At 33.8% G+C, this 25227-nt stretch overlaps 1 protein-coding gene across 1 annotated transcript in view; it reads left to right on the forward strand.

Moving 5' to 3' along the window:
• The window catches only part of LOC149774146 (uncharacterized), a 136793-nt gene that overhangs the window by 91126 nt on the left and 20440 nt on the right, over positions 1-25227 (forward strand). The window lies entirely within an intron of this gene.

The raw sequence follows: 25227 nt of genomic DNA on the forward strand, positions 1-25227 counted from the left end.
CAGATTTTACTGCAGGTTAGGCATTAATGAGCATCATGGGTGTGCTCTTCAGTTATGAAGTTCTGAGAGAATGGCAGTTGTAAGGTTACATTTGCAACATGGACAATGGAGAGAATGTCGATATACCTAAGATATACAAAGACTTTTTTAAATAGCTAGTGTAATCAGTGAGGAAAAGCTAGGAAATTATTTTGCATTGAAAATCTAACCCTATGCAAAACATGAAACTGCACAGCAGAACCTATAGTAAACATCCAGCAAATTAAAAAAGGCATCATGCTGCTATTAACTGTAGTATGACCTTGACCTCTGGCTGACTGACCCCAAAATCAATTAAGAGACTAAAGAATTTTTTGTCACATATATACTGAAAATACTGAACTTGTGAAAATGTAATATGGTTACATATTATGACTTTAGTATAAATAACAGATTAGGTTCATTTTTTAAAACAAGTCCTGTATGTACAAATTTTGTATGACAGCTAAGCCTGATTTTGTGAACCAAGACGTGCTTCCTCTATGGATAAATTTAGTATAAATAACAGTTTAGCATAATTTTGTAAATCAAAAATGCTATTTCCTGCTTATAATATCCATGCTTAACTCAGTATATGTCAAATTTGTGACCAGTCCCCAGTTTCATCAAATTTCTCAAAACTTTCTCCTCAAATTGAAATTTACATTATCATGGTTATGATACATCAGAAAATATCAGCACTCTTGTCAAAGGTAGTGAGTGGAAAAAACACAAAGTAACTTTAGAGTTACAAAACTTGACACCATAGCAACCATTTAGTCTTAAATAAAACAAGTGTTGACCTCCTCAAATATGAGGAAGTCCTCAAAATTTGCTTGAAGATAAGAAAGACCCATACAAGGGAGAATTCAATAAGGAATGATTGTACATGTATTTCAATCCACGATACCTTGTGAGTGTTCCAAAAAACATTAATTGTTTCAAACTTTGCATTAGGAAAGCTATTCAGTCTCACTGTGAGGATTAAAATTCAAAATGTTTAGTTAAAGTGCTTCATGATTATTTATTCTTAAAATACTTTGCACAAGAAATTCAAATTCCAAGCCTAATTTAGGACTATCAGTGTACTAGAAGTGGTCACCATGGCAACACAAGATTTTTCGCTCCATTCTGACTCATCATAGCCCTCTTGTCTACATCAGGATGACCACTGTAGTGGCCTGAGTGGTTAGAACACTTACCTTGGATGAAGGAAGATGTGGTTTGATCCTCAGATGAGTCATACCAAAGACATATAAAAATGGTAATTAAGTGCAGCCTTACTAGTGATTTAGAGGTTAGTATTATTACTGGTTGGCCTAGTGTCAGGATAGTGTATCTGGGTGGGACATGATGCTTAAATGTCTGTGACATGGTGCCCCCATGCAAGACATCACTATAAAATGCCAAACTTCTTGCAAGTAAATAAAAACAAAGAAAATGTAAAAAAGAAAATACAAAATTATAAAAATATATGGCCAAAACTTGTTATATAATAGCTGGATAGCTGGACAAGGGTAACGCTGCGAGATCCTATTAATGTCATGGTGGAGAATAAAAATCCACACATTATCATCCAGGAAACTGACAGCTATTTATGTTATTATCATCCAGGAAACTGACAGCAATTTACGTTATTATCATTCAGGAAACTGACAGCTATTTATGTTATGTGCCATACCCTGTTACATACCAGCATTGTCAAGGCAGCCATGTTAATGATCAAATCTCATGACAGTCCCATCCTGATACAGATGTCTAATTAGGACTCAATGGCTGCAAAACCTGCCAAAAAACAACAAAAACATTTATATTTTATAATGCATTAAGTCACTGATATCATGCACTCAGCTGTAAATATTCATACATTTATACACCTACAAATCATTTTCTGTCATCATTGTTGCACTTACAGCACTTAAAATCTTATGCACATAGCTAAATAAGCCAACACAGGACAATAAATGTCTCCACAAGATATGGATACTCCCAACAATCTCATACCAATTAAAGGTGAAAAATTCTAAGTTAGCATGGGACATATCTCAGTGTAATGCAGATGGAAAAAGAATCAAAATCAAACATGAAGTAAACGTGTTTTAAGGCAAACTCTATGAAAATATTCACTGCTCAGTATGTGGTTGATACTAATTTCATAAATATTAAAAATGTACACACAGAAAAACTTAGGCCTCATGGAAATATCTTGAATGTAGGGCAAATAAAGAAAGAATGCAAGCATAATGCAGAATGAATGCAAATAAAATGAATAATAAGGAAAAATATGATGGGCATATTTGTTAGATAAGAGGCCCAAGTGAACCTAATATCATTCACCTGTCTTAACAAACTTAACAGTTGACTTTTGTAGTATGTTAATTTTCCATTTTTACTACAGTCTGATACCAATTGTTTTCCAAAGATTGACATAGATTTAATTAGTAGCCTAAAGAGTCATGTGACTCTTTGTAAATGAAGGAAGTGCTCAGGAGAAAAGCATGTTGGTATTCATCTTCTATTGAATTTTTTTTAATGAATGGCTTGCAAGGGGAAGAACTGTACATAAGCCTGTAATTTGCAATATACAAGGGTTTCTTCCCTTTTTTTCCTTAGTGACAGAAAAAATTCATTTAATATAGGAAGCAAATTATTATGTAGAAAAAAGTGAGTTTAGATATGCTGAATTCACTTGATTCAAAGGTTGCTCATTGGATATCCTGATGATGCAAACCTATTTACTAAGTTTGATACAAATCTAATTAGAAATAATCACCAAAGTGCTTACAACCTCAGCCAATCAGATCCATTATCACCTCATCAATATGTGCTAATCCTGCACAAGACTGTAGGACACACGGTACTAATTATACGGAAGAACTGTGAACCAGTCTAGAAATGGGTGAAGAAATGATAGAGTATTTACAGGTTTGGTGGTCCATAATTGGTTAATAATGAAAATTAAAATTTTAGGAAAAATATCTTTTGAGAGCTTGTCCTATATGTAATGTAAAAAAAATATTGACAAATTTCTACTGATGCAATTTTAGCATTTTTACAGGCTTGACTCAGGAGTACTCAATACTGAAAGTAGCACCTGATTCATTTGGTGCAGAATCAATAACACGTGTTTCATGCACATGTATGTAAACAAATTGCCGCGGGTCATATGGTGTTCTCCACACAGAAGCTTGCACCAAGGTTAGATGTGCACGAAAAATTATAGGTGTCATTATCAGCACCCATACATTTTAAGTTATTGAATTTTGAATATGACAGTGTTTCCATATGTTTACCATTGGAGTGGAATTAGTACCGTGAGTCCTATATGCGACCTATACCATAATAGGAGTTTGTTGTTTCCATGGTTACCACGTGCATCCAGGGTATCAATTTGGTGGTTTTTACATATGACAGTGATAATGGAGTCTTTTTATCATGGTTTGCATGTGATTTTGGAGAAAAATTCTATACAAAAGACAGATGGGGATGGTTTTATACACTGGAGAGTGGAAGTATATAGCTCAGGCCATAGGGAAAAGAGCACAGTATGGCCTGATGGCAGAATTTCATATGATGGTACCCATAGATTGGCCTGTATGGTTAAATACCATTTAACACATGCAATAATTCCCCAAAATGGGGTGGGGTGGGGTAGATTTTATATGTAAGCCACTTATGTCACAATCACTTATGTATCAGTACTAATCATTTAACTTTAGAGACACACTCAGCAGATCAAAGCAGAGAACATTGTAAAAATAAAGACTGTGCACAAAACTGCACATGCTGCATTGCCTCAACCTGTAAATTGAATTATTATATGTCGAGTCACATTGAATATCAATTATACCGGTCTTATTTCTTATCCTAGAATTAAACTCCTTGACACCTATTCTATGTTCAGCATGTTTCTCATATTGGTACATTACATTTTTGGGCAAACAGTATTGGAACTTTTCTGCATTCCTTTTGTTGAGGGAGCAGGGAGGGACATTTTCACTTAAAATAATAGTTTTCAACCCTTCATTCCCAATATAAGTCTGCAAAAGTCCTATCTGTATTGCATTCTTTACACAGGCAGTTTTTCTTCCCCAACCTCCCTTCATACAGTTGAAACATTCTTGATGTATAACTGCATGGTGAACATACTGCTCTCTCCCACCAAACCAGATCTCTTTTTTCTTCATGTACCAAGTCCCATGATAGAAAACCTTTATACTCAGGGTGTTGCAACTTGTGTTCTCAGAACACATTATTCCAAATCTCAGCATTTGATCACTGCGTGCACTAAGTGATATGGGTTTTCTTCACCATATATGTTGTTGTGAATAAATGAAAACAAGCTTCATGTCAGAAATATGGTTTCATATTTGAAACAAAAGCTATTTATTAAACCTACATTGCTCTGTTCTTACCATCAAGTAATAGTAAGGAATCATTTAGCTGTAAATTAGAGCTTGCTATTTGGTTTGCCAATTCAAGGTGTATTACCTCCCCTTTGACTGTAATTGAGTGATTGTAATGTTTGCTTTGTTTCTCTTTTGTTCAATAATGTATGCATTTTTTCAGCTTTATATTAAAAAGTAAGTAATTTAACACTGCTTATAGTGGAAAGTAGCCACAGTAATGATTTTGAGACTTTTTCTTAACTTTTTATGAGCTTTGGGTAAATGTAGGTATATGTTTATGTATTAGACAACTTCAATATGCAATTCAATTCTATTACTTAAATTTAACAAGTAGTGTATTCAGTGACAATTTTTATCAGTGTCTGCATATTGCATAGAGACATGAACTTGTCTTGGCATAGCAAAGTTTTTCACACATTTCTCCACCTCCAGCATACTTAATAGCTTGAGTCATAACAGTTTGTGCATACACTTTCTGTCTCCAACATCAATGTCAGCATTATAGGAACTTTGGATAGCTTTTTCAAATTTGTCTCTTGCTGTCCTTATGTAACATACCTCATGCTGATGTGTTATTTGGGTTGATACACATTCCCCCCACCCCCGTTGTGGGGAACATTACCAGGCTTGAAGAAATTACTCTGTCTATTCTTTGCTTATTCACCCTTCCCCATAGTTTTATACTAAAAAGTAGCACTATGTTATTTAATTATTCAGTATAATAAAGCTTATGGAACTCTTCCTTGGCTTTTATACCTTTTTATTAACATTTGGGGGTCATGAATCACATGTGATGATAGTTTAAATAAGTTTGGAATGTCAGCATCTCTTGATGCTTCATGGGTGTGTGTATATGTTTCAGTCACAAAAGGGCAATGGCCTCTTATCATTTTGACCTGTCATGTGGCACACTTATTTGTTTTGTTTGATTGATGTGAATAGGGATGCACTGTATCTTATTTCTGTGAGAGTCAGCAAGAAAAGAAATGCAATTTTGAAATTTAAAACATTTAAAACTTGTCTTATAGCCAGTGAGAGATGAAAATACAATGCGTCATGTAATTTGATACCCTGTGATGTCATACTTGCTGATGTCAGCATGCTTGTGTTTCTTTTGTGTAGCATGCATGCCATAGAAAGATAACATGAAGATACAAAGGCAGAAAACAATTATTTTAATAACAAGAATAAGCCATTAATAAGTACAATACAACACAGCAACATGTGATGCGGATGCAATTTAACTATAGATATTGGTATCACATAAAATGCTATTGCACTATTATCCATGCACAAGCATGGCCAATTCTTTCTTACAATTATGCTCTAATATCAAGGAGTAAAATACAACTTTTTCAAAAAAAATTAAATCTGGTTATAGGACACACGGTACTAATTATACAGAAGAACTGTGAACCAGTCTAGAAATGGGTGAAGAAATGATAGAGTATTTACAGGTTTGGTGGTCCATAATTGGTTAATAATGAAAATTAAAATTTTAGGAAAAATATCTTTTGAGAGCTTGTCCTATATGTAATGTAAAAAAAATATTGACAAATTTCTACTGATGCAATTTTAGCATTTTTACAGGCTTGACTCAGGAGTACTCAATACTGAAAGTAGCACCTGATTCATTTGGTGCAGAATCAATAACACGTGTTTCATGCACATGTATGTAAACAAATTGCTGCGGGTCATATGGTGTTCTCCACACATAAGCTTGCACCAAGGTTAGATGTGCACGAAAAATTATAGGTGTCATTATCAGCACCCATACATTTTAAGTTAGTGAATTTTGAATATGACAGTGTTTCCATATGTTTACCATTGGAGTGGAATTAGTACCGTGAGTCCTGTACTCATCTTAGATCCTGATTATTTCAATCATTTTACTGACTTTGCTATAAATCATACCACAAATAGCATATCTAGACTTAAAACAAGTTGACTCAATGTGATGCAAAATCAATTCATTAGTGTGTTGGTTTTGGTAAGTAATAAACTCAAGTGAGATCTTGATCAAATAAGTCTCTAGTACATGTCTGATCAAAATTGGATCATGAATATAACTGCCAGGTTTGGTTACAATAACAGCCAATTATCACCTCATCATTAACATGCACTGATCTTTATCAGACCAGGCAAGATCATGATAATATAACCATATATTCTAAGTCTGATGAAAGTCAGATCAAAAAAAATAACCTGTTTAGTGGTAACATATTCAGCCAGTCAGATGCAAGATTACCTCATTATTATGTGTATATATCTTGCTTGTTATTAAATTTGTTTGTGATCTGAATTATACATAGCCCTGAATTCCAAGTTTAATTAAGGCTGGATAAAACAATGTGTCATGCTAAGTAGCAGCATGAGGCCCATGTGGGCCTGATAGCATTCACATAGCTTACATCACTTAACAGTTGACTATATCTCACTAAGCAGGAATTATTGTAGTTGTAAGCATATATATTCCAAACTGACAGACACTTGAGCATAAAATAATTTCATTTCCAGCCAGATAAACTAGCAAGCACATGTAATCAGATGCAAGATCACTTTAGCAATGCATTGGATTTTGCTTCTCAGTGAATTCATTTAATGTCTGCATGTTGTAAGCATATATATTCCAAACTGGATCAAAACTGGATAAAAAATATATTTTCCAGAATCTCAGTCAATCAGATGCATGATTACCAAATTAAAAGGCATGTATCATGACGTCAACAGGGATGTATCTCTCTTAAGTCAGGACTTCTCCGAATTCATTATGGTGTACAAGCAAATATTCCAAGCTTTATCAAAATTAGACCGGAAATATGGCCTCTACAGTGGTAAAAAAAACTCAGGCAATTAATGCGGTAACAAGCTCAGCCATCACAGTGATAACAGACTCAGCCATCAAAGTGATAACAGGCTTTGCCATCGAAGTGATAACAGGCTAAGCCATCACAGTGATAACAGGCTCAGCAATCACAGTGATAACAGGCTCAGCCATCACAGTGATAACAGGCTAAGCCATCACAGTGATAACAGGCTCAGCCATCACAGTGATAACAGGCTCAGCCATCACATTGATAACAACCAATGAGATGGAAAACAACATTAGGAAGTTGAATATATCTCACGCATATTAAAACTTGTCAGTGATAATCAGGATAAAATCTTAAATCCCAAATTGGATCAAACACATGGCTTGTAGAGGAGTAGCAAGCAACAGACACATGGTAATGACATAAGCTCACTCAGCCTTACTGCCAGGCAATCTAAAAGTTTCAGAGTAAAGTAACTTGACAACATATGCATCTTCAGGTGACGACCATATTATTTACCAAGTTACATGGCATGCCAAACAAAAACTGTAGTCCTAGTTGCACTAACTAGATTGAGTGCTAGATGGAAGTATGGACACAGGGATTCCTATACACATCTCCACTATTCAGACAGGTCTAGATCTAGTCAAATACTTCACCAACAGTGAATAAACAGAAATGACTCATACAAGTCAGAACGACTACTCAACTCAAGCTGACCTTTTGGGTTCATTTCTTGGTTGCACCCAAGGGAACCATCTGATTTAAAAATTTGTCAGATACAAAATAAGTTCATCATGAATACAATTATCGAATCATATATCAAAGTGTTGTGTTTCTTTCATTTTAAGGTTACAGTCAGTATTAAGAATTTTGTAAATGCATTCTCCAAAATGGCAATATATTCACACAATCAGATACAAACCAACTCACTAATATTTGTCGATCTTGCTTGGCCAACGTCATGGGGTTTCCCTGCATTCTTCCTCCACTGAATATATTTTCTATCCTGTAATTTCCTACTGCCTCATCTGACAGTAGCTTTCCAGCTTCCCAATGGTACTTCCCACAGTTTTCCTGGATTCTTTCTCCACTTAATGTACTGACTCCATTACAGCCTATAATGTGCAGAAAAAGTGGTGTTAAATCAATAAAACCAAAATGACCATTAACATTTAGGCCATTAAAGCCACCAAGAATGTAATTTTCATGGGTGAGATAATTGAGCAAGGTATTACAAACAGACAGGCAGACAGACAGACAAGGATAACAAAATATAAGTAACTGATAAGTGTATCATGACTGCAAATGATACTTTAAATAAAGATAAAAGAGATCTCATAATTTGCAATGCCTTCTTCATTATATAAACTGTTAATCATATAGATTTTGTATTCCTTTTGAAATTCATGTTGATGTATATATCTGTAAGCACAACTGTGTCTGATAAAATGAGTTAAATGTAAACCATAACTTAAGTGTTGACACCATTCGAGTGCCAAAATTGATATCATCCGTGTCCCAAAATTGATATGCAATCCAGATTCGGGGATCATGATTTATCACACTACTGGTATATAAACATTTGTTTGCAACACTTTTTTCATAGAAATTTGGTTGAAGTTTATTGATTGTAAGATAATAATTTGGATGAGACTAGGTCTCGGTAGCTGGGTCACTAATTTCACTTATGAATATTTAATGTCTTCTCCACTGAAGCCTCTCTGCAATAATTGCATGGATAAAAACTTCCACAGATATTGAATGATCATACATGCAGTCATAACACACTGCACACAAAGAGTTGTTTTGTCAAATTCTTGAGTAACTGGTATCATGAAAAAAATCAAATTCATCTATAAAAGATAAGAAAAAATTCATTTTACTTTCATTAATAAGTGCTTTTATAACTACTTATTGCCACTTTATAGCATCTGGGCCCCATTGTGTGTCTTTACAATCCATAATGAATTCACAGTAATTATAGGATAGTTATTAAGTTGTTAAGTCTATGAATATTTGTGAATCCAATGAATAATTGAAATAATTCAATCTTCTTCAATAATACTTGAAGACAACTAAATGACTGACTCTGATACACCTTTACAAGGTCAAAAGGAAACAAAAAATTGTTTACCCACATTTAAGTACAATCCACTAATATGAAGCTATGTAAGGTTTACATAAATTACCCTTATAAAACATAATGCAAATATGCACAACAGTAATTAATTACATTATCATCATTCTGTATATTTATTGATATCATTAGCAATGTGTCATACCTTTCCACTCAAGTACAACAAAGTGGCATCATTACATGAATTATGTTATAAATATGATAAATTAATTAACTCAACTGTTATTAAATTCACCCTAATCAACGTTGCTCTTTATTACTCAACCAACTACAATTCATAATTACCGCGCGTACAGCAATATACACTGTGTATTTCGATGTATCTTGGGGTTTTGTGTGCATTTCGGTATTGCTTGTAACCCCTTAAAAAGCCAATAATTTGTACAGTCAAAAATTGTTAATTAAATTTATGAAGCATTTTAATTCTGTGATCATTATGAACAGTTTTCCACCATTCTGATAATGCCATTTTATGTTCCAGTAATTATCTTTCGTTTTGGTTTGTACCTGTAAAAAAGGACACCTTCTAAGTGTCCCTTATTGATTACATGTATTTAGTTCTTAGCAATATTTACCGGACCGCTCAATCCATTTTACCGATACATTCCCTTTGCTTTTAAAAGTGCGTGTTCACCATAGTAAAATTACTTTTATGGATATGTTAATCTTAAGTGATGGTTTGTTCGATCATTAGACAGTTTCATAAAACAATTTCAATGCCAACTTGTTTCTTGCATATCTGTTCATGATATGTATGAGACCTCTCACTCAAATTTACTTAAATAATCAAACGTGCACCAAATAAGTTTTAGTCATTAAACCACTTTTTGCATTCCGAAGTGTCTTCTTACCATCTTGATGATTAAGACTGGAGTATTTTCCAATGGTCACAAAATGCCCCATTTATCAAATTAATATCAAGATATATGCTCTTTGAACATAAACATTTTAAGGGCAACACCGAAGCTGCCACCATGAAACAATATAATAAATCCCCAGTACCATCTCATGAACGTGACCCAAGGGACTTAACCCCAGGCAAATTATATATATATATATATATATATATATATATATATATATATATATATATATATATATAACGTATTATCCTCCTAGGAAAGCATGCACAAAGTGTGGGCAAAACATAATATCGATATAAGTGGATGATGGGGCGCTCTACCGATATTATGAACATTTGAGAGAGTGGCTGGTGTAAGGTGAAGCTCTTTACATTTGCAACATGCACAAAGGAGAGAATATTGGCATACCTCTATGTTAATTTCATGTACTGTGGCTGAAATGTTTTTGGATATTGTAATTGTGAAAATTTTACATGATCTAAGAACACAGCAAATTAAAATGACTACTCCCTTGTAATACAAAATCCGCCTGAATTAGTGTAGAGTACACTGTCTTTAGCAATTATTATAATAGGGAAAATGAATTTTGCCTGACTAGATGATACCAGCTTCTGAAAGTGTAATGAATGGTATACCAATATATACAATGAAAAAAGTTATGAACTCTTTTGATTTACAAGTTATCTCTGAAGCCCAAGAAGTTAAGATGACCAAGTGGAACTGGCAGTTTGTTTTAAAGGTGCACATCTTAAGTAAGGCCAAGCTCTTTACTGTATGACCCAAATTTCACAAATCAATCATACACCAAACTAATGGCAATTATAAGTTCTTTTAACAATACCAAAACTATACAAGGTCTTTTTTAAATTGCTAGTACAACCAGCGAGGAAAACAGGGAAATTCTTTTTCTTTAAAAATATAAGCCTATGCAAAATATGAAACTGTAGAGTGCTAAGTTGAAACAAATATGACAATGTGTGCCAATAGTTTTCGTATGTTCATATCATCATTGTATGATGTTCTAAATAAAATGGTACATTAACATTGATACTATGCATGATATTATGCTAATCATACTTAATTTGCTCATGTTTACACATTATACCTTGAGGCAGTATTGCATGTGTAATGACCTTAATTATGAGGAAATCAGAAGTCTTAAAACACAGGAGTGAAGTCAACTTAAATTTAAAACTGTTGCATTTAGATGAAAGAAATGTATGGTAAAAATATTTCTTTTCATTAATTTGTAACAAAATTAAGAAATAAAATATGACAAAGAAAATCACTTTCTACCGTATTCTAGTGTTAGAGCAATAAGCAGATATTTTAACCTTTGACCTTTGACTTCCATGAACCACACCTGTTCCATACCATTTCAAATTTTAAACGTTATAGGTGACATATCAGGAATAATTCTGGCAATTGTCATTTTTCTGTCTTTCAGCATATCATTGGTTGCTATGTTGAGTGGGGGACTGGCCTGTGTGGAACTCTGGCACTAATAAATACTGTTCTGTGTGGGGAAATGCAGGAGAATTATTCAAAAGGATTCCAGAAGGTAACATGTTCAACCAGTCTGATGCTTGATCACCTAATTCATATGCATACATTCCAATCATTGATCTCACTCAATATCAAAGTGCATTGTAATCTTGATGATGTAAATATATATTCCATGACTGATCAAATATTTGATTGGATTTGACCTCCAGAGTGGTAACCAGCTCAACCAATGAGAAGCATAATCAAGTTGTTAATATGCATAAATCTCACACATATTTGTACTCTTCTGAGATATTGAAAATGCAAATATATATATATATATATATATATATATATATATATATATATATATATATATATATATAGTTTAATAAGTATGAATAGTTTAATAAGAATGAATCCCAAATATGGTATTAATAGTGGTAACAAGCAAATGTTGATGGTTTGGTTATTTTTGTTTGGTTTAACATCATTTTTCAGCAAATAATAAGCTATATATGTGTATATGGTAGGGGAAGAATCCAGGAAGAACCAACAGCCCATGGGAAGCTATTAGGAAGATTCTTACATGTCAATATTAGTCAAACTGACACTCGAACTTGCATGTTCAAAGATGAAATGTGTGATTGATTCATAAAGGCAAGCAAATCTCACTCTTTATACTGAGCCAAAAAAGCTAATATTCCAGGTCTGATCAAAATGAGATTGGCAACATGGCCTCCCAAGTGCTAACAAGCTCTGACAATGGAAGTTCATGTTAGGATGAATAGATCTTACTCATATCAAAACTTGTCTGTAGTGCTGATGATGCAATACTACATCCCAAGTTTGATCAAAAACATGTCATCGAGAGTGGTAACAAGCAAATATTGGAGAACGGATGATGGATGGATGATGGTGACATGGCTATACCCTAGGCTCACATGGCCATTCTTCCAAGTGCGCTATGACCTATGAAGTAAAACAATTTTTGATATGTACATAATGGGGATGAACATAATAAACATCATGTCAAATGATCAAAATCTTTTGAAATTTGTCAGACACTGAATTTGCATATAATGAATGTTATTAAAGACTGAGTAGTCTCACTAGTAGGCAAAGTATTTTTTTCTTCTCCATTTTACAGCAACAATGGGCACTCAAGAATTTAAATTAATTTGGCACTAAATAATGTATCAAACGTGACCTCCATTTAATACTGCCCAATCTTAGTGCTATAAAATCAAAGATACGAATGTACTGGAAATTGTAAAGACGAGATTGTAATTCTGTCAATACAAATGTACAGCCTGACCAGACTTTCACTTTTAAATGAAAAACCCTCCAGGAAGATCTATAATAATAATAATAATAATAATAATGACGAGGACTTTGTATAGTGCCTAATCTTTAGAAGCTCTAAGTGCTTTACAACATCAGACAACACCTATAAGATAAAAAAAAAATATAACGATATGATTACAAAAACAAACACCATGCAATTAGAAAACATTAAAAAAAACATGCTGAGAATATTTAAGGTAGGAAACATTATTAGGTCTTTAAGTTTGTTCTTGCAGTCGAAATAAGTGAATTTTGATAGCCCTCTTGAATGTGATCACTGTGTCTTTGTGTCTAAGTTCAGTGGACAATTCATTCCATGTTTCTGGGCCTTGGTATGCAAAATAACGCTGTCCATATGACTTTGTTTTTATAGTGGGAATAATGAGTATACGTTTGTCAGAAGAGGAGCGTAAGTATCTTGCTGGTGTGTACACATGGGTGAGGTCAGATAGGTATGTTGGACTAGAGTCCGACAGTGAAACGTAGCACAGAGAACAAATTTTGTGTTTGATTCTGGATCGAATGGATAGCCAGTATAGGGTACAGAGCAGCGGGGGGGGGGGGGGGGGGGTGTGCTCTGATCGTGGTACTCTAAGTATGATCCGAGCGGCTGTGTTTTGAACTTTTTGAAGTTTCTGGAGCAGATATTGAGATGAACCAGACAGAATTTAGTTACAATAGTAAGATCTATGATCCAATCGAAGCAGTATAAATGTATTTGAATTGAAATGTTAATGTTATGTGGAGGGTTATGCCCTGTTTTTGGCTGATATGTATTTTTTATACTGTATTTACCCTCCCCCCTGGTCTGACTTTCAAAAAATGCAGAATTTTAACATTGAAGCCATTGCAGCCACCGGAAGAATGATACCCATATTTCACCATACTTTGACAGACGAGACAATTAATCAATGTAATGGGCAGACAGACAAACAGACATTAATAACACTATATATATATATATATATATATATATATATATATATATATATATATATATATATATATAACTATTCCCTGACAAAATAGATTATACATAATGCATTCAAATATGTACTTTAACTTTGATGTCATTACAACTACCATAAATGGTCAGAGATGGCTACAGACAAAGTGAAACCCATGTCTTACCATTCTTTCACAGGTAATGAAGAGACAGACAGACAGATGGACACTGATAACGCTATTCCACTTCCAGTGATGGTTATACATGTACATACAAGGACTAATTTTAACTGATAATAATTTGTCTTTGAAAGTAGCTGTATCAGATAAATCAATAGTTATATGAATCTGTAACCCACTGAAAAAATTTATTACAGTGAATATTCTAACTTTAATGCTTAATACATCAGATGATTAATATCAGTTGAAACAATGTGATACGTTATTTGATATACATTATTTAATATAAATAATAATTCAACTAATATAGGCAAAAGACAGATTGACAAATAACGCATACAATATATAGACCAATAACTGCATCATTACCGCAAGTCATACATCAAGTCATGATTAAAGTCAAAATTAACAGTTGAATTAATTTATTCATATTTGTTTTTGTATCTTGCTGTCAGTGCTATATTTTCTTCCTCAAGTTTTGCATCCTTTTGAAGGTTTATATTTCTGGAAGATTACATTCAAATGGCACCATGTAACCAGGATCATACTAAAGTGCTATTAAACCCTGTACATCCATACAGAATTAACTAAAATCCTGTAACTCAAGGTATTGAACAAACGACCGCAGAGGTAACACAGCAAACACTTCAATCGTATGCTGTGGATAGCTCATTGATCTGAAATATATCATGTTGGAAGATTTATCATAAAATAATGGCACAGAAACACAGACATCGTCTCCTCTTAACCAGCAAGCTCAAGCATTACCAAATCAAGGTTTAGTAAGTACAGTGGGTATTATCGGAAGGTACATTACATGTGGAAAGTGGCAGGTGGGATAATTCAGTGGATCAAGATAAAGAGGTAACTTTTGATAAGCATCTGCATGTTGCTGGGGGTGGGGGTCCAAACCATTATATGAAAACTGAATATTAGCATGCAAAACTTCTTAAGAACAGGATGCTATACAAATATGAATGCAATTAAAACCATAAAACATCAATTGCTCACCATTATATATCCTCATGATCTTCACTGCATTTGCCAAAACCCACCTGCCATTTCCACTCCAAGACAGTGACATATTTGTCAAAATGTAAATTCCATCACATATATTAATGTGTCTTCCACCAATGATTGCATAAATGACAACTGGTCAAATTTATTGGACCTGTGATTACCCCACAACAGGGACTCCAAGCGCAAACAATAATAATGCCCCTCCCCCACTTGAGATTTAGATACACAGCAGATATGCATATATTACAAATGTGTCCTCCTCCTGCCAACACGTTCGGGGATATTAACAGAAATATGAATAACACTTCCGATGATGCAGTTCTCAGTATATGATAACCTGATAACCCCCTCGTGGCCTCATCATATCAGCTCTCATTTATTTTTTCCGTCTTCTAATATTGCCCTGGTAAATATACAATCGATTACAGAGTTACTTTCGTTTCCAACAGAACGAAGTCTATCACGAAGAAATTTACTCACAGCACAAGATTTACATAATGACTTCACTTTTGTTTAGCAAAATCAGAAGCCGAATGGGAAAAAAAAACTGGCACAGTTAGATCAATACCCTAGACACAGATTTTATGAAATTAGCAAACTACAAGAGTACGGCAAATGGGTAGACGAAGAAATAAAAATGTATCAACACACCAATCGAAACAAGGAGAAGACTTTGATGGAGAATGTGACCCTAACGACCTCACGGATCGATTGGAAACTCTCACTGGATCTGTTCGCGCTGCCAATAACTATGGGCAGACGTCGCCGCCAAAATTACATTAATCAAATGATTTAGTATGAAATCAAATGATTTAACCTAGCAAATGAAATGATCAATCCAGATTCCAAATGATGTGGTGTCACATGAAATGATTTAACGAACAAAACTGAATTACGCATTTAAATTTCAAATGACGTGATATTAAATGAAATAATGTAGAGTGAAATGAAATGTTTTAACCCATCAAACGGAATGATGAATTCAGATTCCAAATGATGTGGCGTTAACTGAAATGATCTGGCATTAAATAAAATGATTTAAAGAACAAAACGGAGTGATGGTATCTGCTTCCAAATGACGTGCTATTAAATAAAATGATGTAGTCTAAAATAAAATGATTTAACTCAACAAATGAAATCATGATTTTAAATTCCAAATGATCTGGTATTAAATAAAATGATTTAAAGAACAAAATGGATTGATGAAATCTGCTTCCAAATGACTTATTATTAAATGAAATTACGTAGTATGAAATGAAATGATTTAACTCAACAAAGGAAATGATGAATTCAGATTCCAAATGATGTGGTATTAAATTAAATGATTTAAAGAACAAAACGGATTGATGAAATCTGCTTCCAAATGACGTAGTATTAAATGAAATTATGTAGTCCAGAATTAAACGATTTAACCCAAACAATGAAATTATATGTTCAGATTCCACACGATCTGGCATTAGTTGAAATAGTCTGAAGAACAGAATGGAATGATCAGACAGGCGTATTTACATCATTCGGCTGAGATTTTTGCAGACGACAGTTGGACAGCAAAGCAAAGGTGTTTCTTTTCGTATTTTATAAACAAGAACCATGTTTTCCAATCGTATAAAGTGATTTTGTCCACACTAATGAATGTGCGTGTGTTTTTTTTCTTCAAGTTCTGCCCTGTACTGCGCGAGTTTCTTAGGTTTCAACAAAGCGAGATCTATCAACTAAAGAGATTAAATCTTGATTTTATTTGATCAATAGTAATTACCATGTTTAATGACCTTACACACTAAGCCAAAAATGTGTTTCCCGTCACTTTTGGTATATTTTACATTACCGGCCGTACGTGCATACGCATTATTCGTCCAAAGTCTATATGTTATCAATACTTATTTTTTCCGCCATTGAATCCAGTTTGCAGCGACTCTTAGCGTACTTCAAACACCCCACTCTCCTTTCCAAACGTATTAAAAAAAAAATTTGGGGGGAACTTAGTCATATATTTTGAAAGAATAATACGTGAACAATAAACAGTTACCTCCTTTAGAGTGTTTTATGGCGAAGAAGAAGCACAGATCATGCTTGAATAATCCCAAAATTTAGCAAATGATGATTAAAAATAACAAGGAAAGGCCATGGATTCTATCAGAATTTTATTTGAAAAAACAACAGCATCAGCGATTTGTAAGTGATACCACGTAGCCCTTAGGGTAAAGACGTGTTCTCTCTCTCTCTCTGCCATAGAATGGTCGAAGCTTGTACTTTCTGATTTCTGCTGACTGCTGGACCCATGCTAGATTTTACATGATATCCATCGATTTAAGTAGTGGCTATTTTGGTATATATTTGTACCCAGCTCACTTGCCTGTTTCAACATATAAAAAAATTCTCAAAAAGTAAACAAACAAAAAAAAATATAATGGGATGAGGAGCAAACTTTTTTTTAAAAAATTTGAATTTAAAAATACAAAAAAGGTGTTTAAAAAATTGTGACCTCTTGTTAGACAGCCTGACACATAGAAAGATAAATGTGGGTATCAATATAAAAAGGCCATACATTGTCAAGACAAAAATTAAAAAAGTAAAATTGGGATGAGCGAATTTGAAAGAAATTTTGAACATTAAAATGCCAAAAAGGTATTTACAAAAGAATTGGGCTGCCCCCGCGAGTTTCGAACTCTTGTTTTACAGAAGCGAAGCGTATTTTAACACTTTTCTACTTTGATGTCATTGGCAGTGTCAACAAGAACAAAATATCAATAATGATAATAATAATAATAATAAGTCATGTCAGAAGTAACAAATTGTCATTGCCACAAGAGCAATGTTTGTTTTAAAGTATAAATACATTCTAACTTTGCATGCAAGCAGTGGCGTACTAAAGGCAAATGGCGTCGGGACGACGATAATAGCCTAAGTTTTTTTTTGCGCCACAACACCTCTGGCGCCCGTCCATGGTTTTGGTGCCCCAATGTCACTAGCGGCTGGAGAAAACACTCCATCCGTACCCCAACCCTCCTTTACAACACTAGTGCATGCAAGTTTATATCATATACTTCCTTCTCCTGACATCATATACCTAAAATCAAGGTTTCTTAATCGTATGCTTCCAAATATAAGTCAAGCCCAATAGCTCAGTGGAGCACCCCTCCACCATTGGTTTGATCTCCTTGTCATGCCACATAATATCAGATAAAATGAATGAGCGATATTAATTTATTACTAAAATAGTCCATTTTAGTCAGAAGCAATTCAAACTTAGAATTAAAGTAGGACATTATTATCCTTGTGTATTCCGAGACGAGAAAACACAAGGTAGCTAGGGTAAATCACCTTTAGCTGATGATGTGATAATCTGTGGAAGTGAGAAAAAATAATTGATACGTTTGTGTAATTGTGTCAGATACACACAAATATAAAAACCAGTTCCACAAACGCACTGTACCTCATCATGAAATATTTAAGTCCAATTTTCATCGGTTCCCAAAAGTGTTTTAGCAGAAGAGGGTTTTTTTTTAGGTGATCACAAATATATACAATCAGGTTAAAAATAATTTATACAATCAGGTTAAAAATAATGTTCAAGCAAAAAATAAGCAACCTCCAGCTCATCTTCATTACCATTAGCAGCACTAACATCATTGTTGTCATCACCATACCATTAAATCAGTTTAGATAATGTTTTTTCTTCTTGTTCTTGCTTTTCTCCTTCTTCTTCTTATAACATTATCAGGAAGAGGAATGAATAGATTTATTTATTTATTTATTTATTTATTTATTTATTTATTTTTTGCCATGGTAGCAATTAACTTTTCAGTACTGACTAATTTTAAGATCAACCAATAACAGCGTTGTCTCCAAAATTGTATAATCCTGTCAGTTTTACAGGCTTCCACATATCAAGAAACTCAGTGTATATGTTGCTTTATTTCTAATATATTGGTCACTATAAAGGAGGATGTACTTTAGGCATGACATTGTTTGTTGGCTATATTTTAAATGTATTACCAGTAAACGGTAATAATATATGGCTATATGTATATTAGAAGTAACACTGAAGAAACTATGGCCATTAAAATATTAAAATATTAAATTAAAATATATAATTTAAAATTAAAATAACAATTAAATTAAATTAAAGTTTTTGAAATGATATTAACATGGAAGTTTATAAACGTTTATGATTAAAATTTACACGAACCTTGTGCATGCAACATTCGTGCAACAAGTTTTATCTATTTGCATAATAATTAAATAGTTATTCTTTTGTAGTTTCTATTTCTGTCCACATTTTATCTTTTTCATAAGCCAAACGTTTAGACTTTTATCTTCCAATATATATATATATATATATATATATATATATATATATATATATATATATATATATATATAACCTAGTACCAAAATAATAACTTTGTATTTTATAAGAATATCTAGTTTGAATGAATTATTAATGTCAGGTAGTTTCATAATTCCATTCCAGTTTCCATCTGCATATTATTTCTGGTGCGTCTACATTTTTAATAAAAACGAAGATGGAACCTTCATGGTAATAAATGGTTTTGTAAAGTTCGTTGCAAAAATTGTGAACACAAAATATTGTACAAGAATCATAGAGACATGATAATGGGATAATTTAGAAAGAAGAAAAGAAATTGATTCCATTGCTGTCTTTCTTTCGATATATGTTTCAACACTACAAGGGCTTCCATATTTGTAAAGTGGTATGTGATGAGCCCTTAGAAAGACAAACTGTCCACATCTTCAGAAAGATCAAGCAAATCAACATGGAACGAGTATCAACAATTAGCATCTCTTGCTACTTTAAGTTTGGGTCCATATGAAGTGTTACAACTATATGGTGTTAAACTAAGTAACAGAAACAAGCGAAACCGTAAAGTTTAAGAAAAGCTAACTTTGTGCACAATCAACAGGTTTATTATGTCAAGTAAATTTTTCTTCTTCTTCTTCTTCTTCTTCTTATTATTATTATTGGTGAACATGATATGTGTGCTGCTGGTGTCTTTAAAGAAATTTGTTCAAAGTATAAAGACTTAGTTTCTAATGATTCGACGCCAAACTATATAAATGATATGTTCAGTAAAAGGAAAAAAAATGTCAATACAGTTTCTGGTCTATCGATACACCGCTCTATCCAAAATTATAACTTTCTTCTTTCTAAGCCTGAAATGGAATTGCATAAAAATAGTTTGGGTCCAATCATTTGGAACTGTCTACCTTTAGATGTTAAAGAAGAACCATCAGAGCATTCCTTTCGTCACAGGCGTTTGAAATGGATACAATCTAAATTATGTCTATAACCGGTTATGGTCAGCTACCCCCACCCCCGTGTGTGTGTGTGTGTGTGTGAATGAAAAAGCTTTCATATAAAAAGTGGCGGGCAACAAATTGTTCGTTTAGTGCGTATGCTACGTTAGGTCGTTAAACATGGTAATTACTATTGATCAAATAAGATGAAGATTTATTCTCCTTAGCTGATAGTTCTAGCTGAGATGAAGCATTGAATACTCGTGCAGTACAAGGTAGATTCTAAAATACAATACACAGACATTCATTAATGTGAATAGTCAATTTATCCTGATTGGAAAACATAGTTCTTGTTTATATCAAATGAGAAGAAACACTAAAATTAGCTGTTAAATGTCGTCTGCTAAAATCTCAGACGAATTCTATAAATACGCCCGTCGATTGTAAGTCTGGCTAACAGCGCCCCCAGTGTTTGTTTGGATTTACGCTAGCTGATTTACACTTTGATCAGACCATTTACATTCCATACATTTTATTTAATACCACATCATTTGGAATATGAGCTGATCATTCCATTCTGTTCTTCAGACTATTTCAACTAATGCCAGATCGTGTGGAATCTGAACATATAATTTCATTGTTTGGGTTAAATCGTTTAATTCTAGACTACATGATTTAATTTAATACTACGTCATTTGGAAGCAGATTTCATCAATCCGTTTTGTTCTTTAAATCATTTAATTTAATACCACATCATTTGGAATCTGATTCATCATTTCATTTGTTGAGTTAAATCATTTCTTTTTATACTACGTAATTTCATTTAATAATAAGTCATTTGGAAGCTGATTTCATCAATCCGCTTTGTTCTTTAAATCATTTTATTTAATACCAGATCATTTGGAATTTAAAATTATGATTTGATTTGTTGAGTTAAATCATTTCATTTTAGACTACATCATTTTATTTAATAGCACGTCATTTGGAAGCAGATACCATCACTCCGTTTTGTTCTTTAAATCATTTTATTTAATGCCAGATCATTTGGAATTTAAATTCATGATTTCATTTATTGAGTTAAATCATTTCATTTTAGACTACATCATTTTATCTAATAGCACGTCATTTGGAAGCAGATATCATCATTCCGTTTTGTTCTTTAAATCATTTTATTTAATACCAGATCATTTCATTTAACGCCACATCATTTGAAATTTGAATTCATTATTTCATTTATGGGGTTCAATCATTTCATTTCATGCTACATCATTTCATATCACACAGCATCATTTGGAATCTGAATACATCATTCCGTTTGTAGTGTTAAATCATTTCATATCACTCTACATCATTTCATGTGACACCACATCATTTGAAATCTGGATTGATCATTTCATTTGCTAGGTTAAATCATTTGATTTCATACTAGATGATTTGATTAATGTAATTTTGGCGGCGACGGCTGCCCATATATCATCAGCTAAATGTATCATTCGGTTTTGTTCGTTAAATCATTTCATGTGACACCACATCATTTTGGAATCTGGATTGATCATTTCATTTGCTAGGTTAAATCATTTGATTTCATACTAGATCATTTGATTAATGTAATTTTGGCGGCGACGGCTGCCCATAAATAACAAGTTAGAAGTCGTTCATAACTCTGCACGGCTTTGTCATGGATATCTCACCACTGATATCATGGTCACAAATACACTTAGCGGTTGATAAAAGAGCTTCGAGATATCAATTATGTATACAGTGAACTTCGTTCGTATAACACTGATGATGATTTCTGAAACGGTTGAAATGCTGTACGTGCTACGTAAAATGTATGCTGCAATGCCACATATATACAACTCAAAGCGTTACCTTGATTATCACATTCTCATCTACTAAATCGAAATGTGTTGTGGCCTTTTCTATATCCGTTACTGCAGAAGAATCGTGCTCACTTGAGACTGCAGTATCACCTCTAGACTCGTTTTATAACAGTTGAAAGAATATCCGATCAAAACCATTTGGTTTTCTGCCCGCAAACATCTCGTTTGTGTTTTAACCAAATCGTTGATCATCTTGGGTATGGTATAACGTTACACAAGCGCTTATGATATTACCTCAATCAGTGATGAGATCTGACGAAGTTCGGTGTTGACCGGTAAAGACTCAAATATTCTATACGCGAATATGAGCCTACGCTTATCTCCGTCATTGCAATGTTATCTCCGCAATATCCGGTTAACATTAGACAGTCGTTATTGAAAACAGTTCAAGGTTGGCCCAAAGACCTTTCCGAAAATCAAACATTTTTGTGTGCATCACCATCATCCTGGACTGGGTATCATATTGCACCTGGTATAGTACGAATTACCTCATTGACGCAGATTAGTTTAACCTGTGATGTCGTCAGTGGCAATTATGGAAGCACGTCTGAAATGGCACGCGTACTTATCCTAGGTTATAAACTGTCTGGGTTTCTCACCAACTGTGGAACTAGTTGACTGGATATCATTTATTCCCGCCGCTCCTGTATATATTCCATGGCATAGTTATCGGTTGGCACATATTTGGCTTACCCTTGTGGATCAAGACTGGTGCATAGCAGATATTTTACGTGTATTATTGATAGTAAAACCGAATATTAATGATCAACCTGATATTTAATTTGATAGTTATACGTGGACGCGAGAAGCGCTGGCTTGTTTTCAACAAGAGAAACGCGTTTAAGGAATCTTATGCAACTGGCCTTGGTAAAGTTGTTCGTGGATTTTTCACGGGCCACCAAAAGTACTTTCGGCCCAGTCTTCGCTAGCTCCACAAATTGCTAAACTAGTTACAATGCAAGTCTTTGACAGTATCAAAATATTTGCAGTGAATCTAATTTAAAAAAAAAAACAACAGGGATTTCAAGTTGAGCACTCACTTCGATATCGATTACAACAATTACTGGCACGAGCACTACCAAACGCAGTTATCCTACCAACAAGATAAACTATGCCGGCTACGGTTAGTATCATCATTAATGAAACCGCTGAACACCGACTGTCAGATTCGACGATTGCAAATCTCGCAATGTGAAATAGATTACCGTTGAAGACGTGAGTGACAATAGCGGTTTTGCTCTGTGTCACAGTATGAATGCTTGTTTGGGACACTTTACTTTCGTGTATTAGTAATGCTAATAATCTACGGGTTGCGCAGCGTATGTGGTTTGGCTGATAAAATGAACAAAATTCATGGGGGATAAAGGCTGTGGCACTTGCAGAATGACAAATGCCAAAACGCCTACTTGCTACTACTCAGGAATAGTCAGTAACGAGTTGATGAGCAAAATACTGAAGATTATTGCCATATCCAACTGTTAGATTAGACTCATTGCTTTGGGGAAAGCGCGATGCAAATGAAGACATAAGAACTTTACAACATGAATGCAACTATATAAGTGGTACCGGATGAATACAATTACATAAACAACTTCTGATTGCAATTGTTCTCTCTCTCTCTCTCTCAGTATTAGTTTTTGTTACATTGTTATGTTGAAACACGTTGAAATATTTGCATAATATATGGAGAGGGACAATTAAGTTCTTAGAATTTGTACCCAACTACTGTAACACATTGTGCAAATAAATTATGTTACAACCAATCCCTGGTGCTTGTTGAATGTTTTCTGTGAAATAATCGGTTTTACCAACCAAGCAATGAGACAATTATTACAAAATCTGAACTTGAGTAAGAAATGTCGAGATGTTTTGCGAATCTGGGTTCACTTCCGTTCAGTATTAAGGCCTGCGTCGGATGGCGATTACAGTCTCTATCATAAATGGATGTCTCGTACTATACTAATGTTTTGCGCATATAATTAAAAACAAGGTTTTCATCACGTGATCATATTTATAATTATCTGATCAATATACTGCTAGGTCAAAAGTGAGGCCGTCTGAGCAAAAAGGTGACCTCAGTTAACGAAGTATATTTCAAATGGTCACTGCATGAATTTAGTTGCTTTTCTAATTCATGTGTTATATGTCTACTTCTGATTATAGTGATTGTAGTCAGAAATTATAAATTCGCTGCAGTAAAGATTTCACAAACGGCCAAAACCAGACAATCATTCATTAGTCACGAAAGATTTAAGCGACAGAAATGCGTCTGAAGAAATTGAATATCAGGTTATACAATTCAGAAAAGCTTGAAAAGGTTTCATAACAGAACATGAAAAATAAGATGTATAAAGAAAACTGGCCAGTAGAAGGGACGCGAATGTAAAGCTCGCCTTATTCATTGAATTTTTTAAACAATGTTTTCAGCAGCTAATAGTGATTTTAATGTGTCTGTCAGCGTTCGTGCTTCTTAAATTACTGTCACTAGCAGACGAAAGAGTTTGGGTTCCAGGAGATATACTGTAAGAAACCAAATAACGACGTCTTAGAAGAATCCTACATCACGTATTTCATGGTTTAAATAGAGAATAACTGGACAGTTAAAAACCAATGGTCAATAATAATGATTAGTGATGAAACTAAGGTTGCTTTGAGCAAAGATTAAAAGTTTCAGTTTAAAAGAAAGAAAAAAAACCAAAAAAAAACAAACAAACAAACAAATAAACAAATAAAACAAACAAACAATCAAGAATGTCAACCAAAGCGTTAGGTCTGTACGGTGGATAGTTCCAATTCAAGATTAATTCTTATGTAGAATTACAGAGGTCTGCCATTTAATTATATAGGTCTGCAAATTAAACAAAA

This window comes from Sinohyriopsis cumingii, unplaced genomic scaffold (assembly GCF_028554795.1).
Source record: "Sinohyriopsis cumingii isolate HCF-2022 unplaced genomic scaffold, ASM2855479v2 utg000426l, whole genome shotgun sequence".
In the NCBI taxonomy this organism is placed as follows: Eukaryota; Metazoa; Mollusca; class Bivalvia; order Unionida; family Unionidae; genus Sinohyriopsis; species Sinohyriopsis cumingii.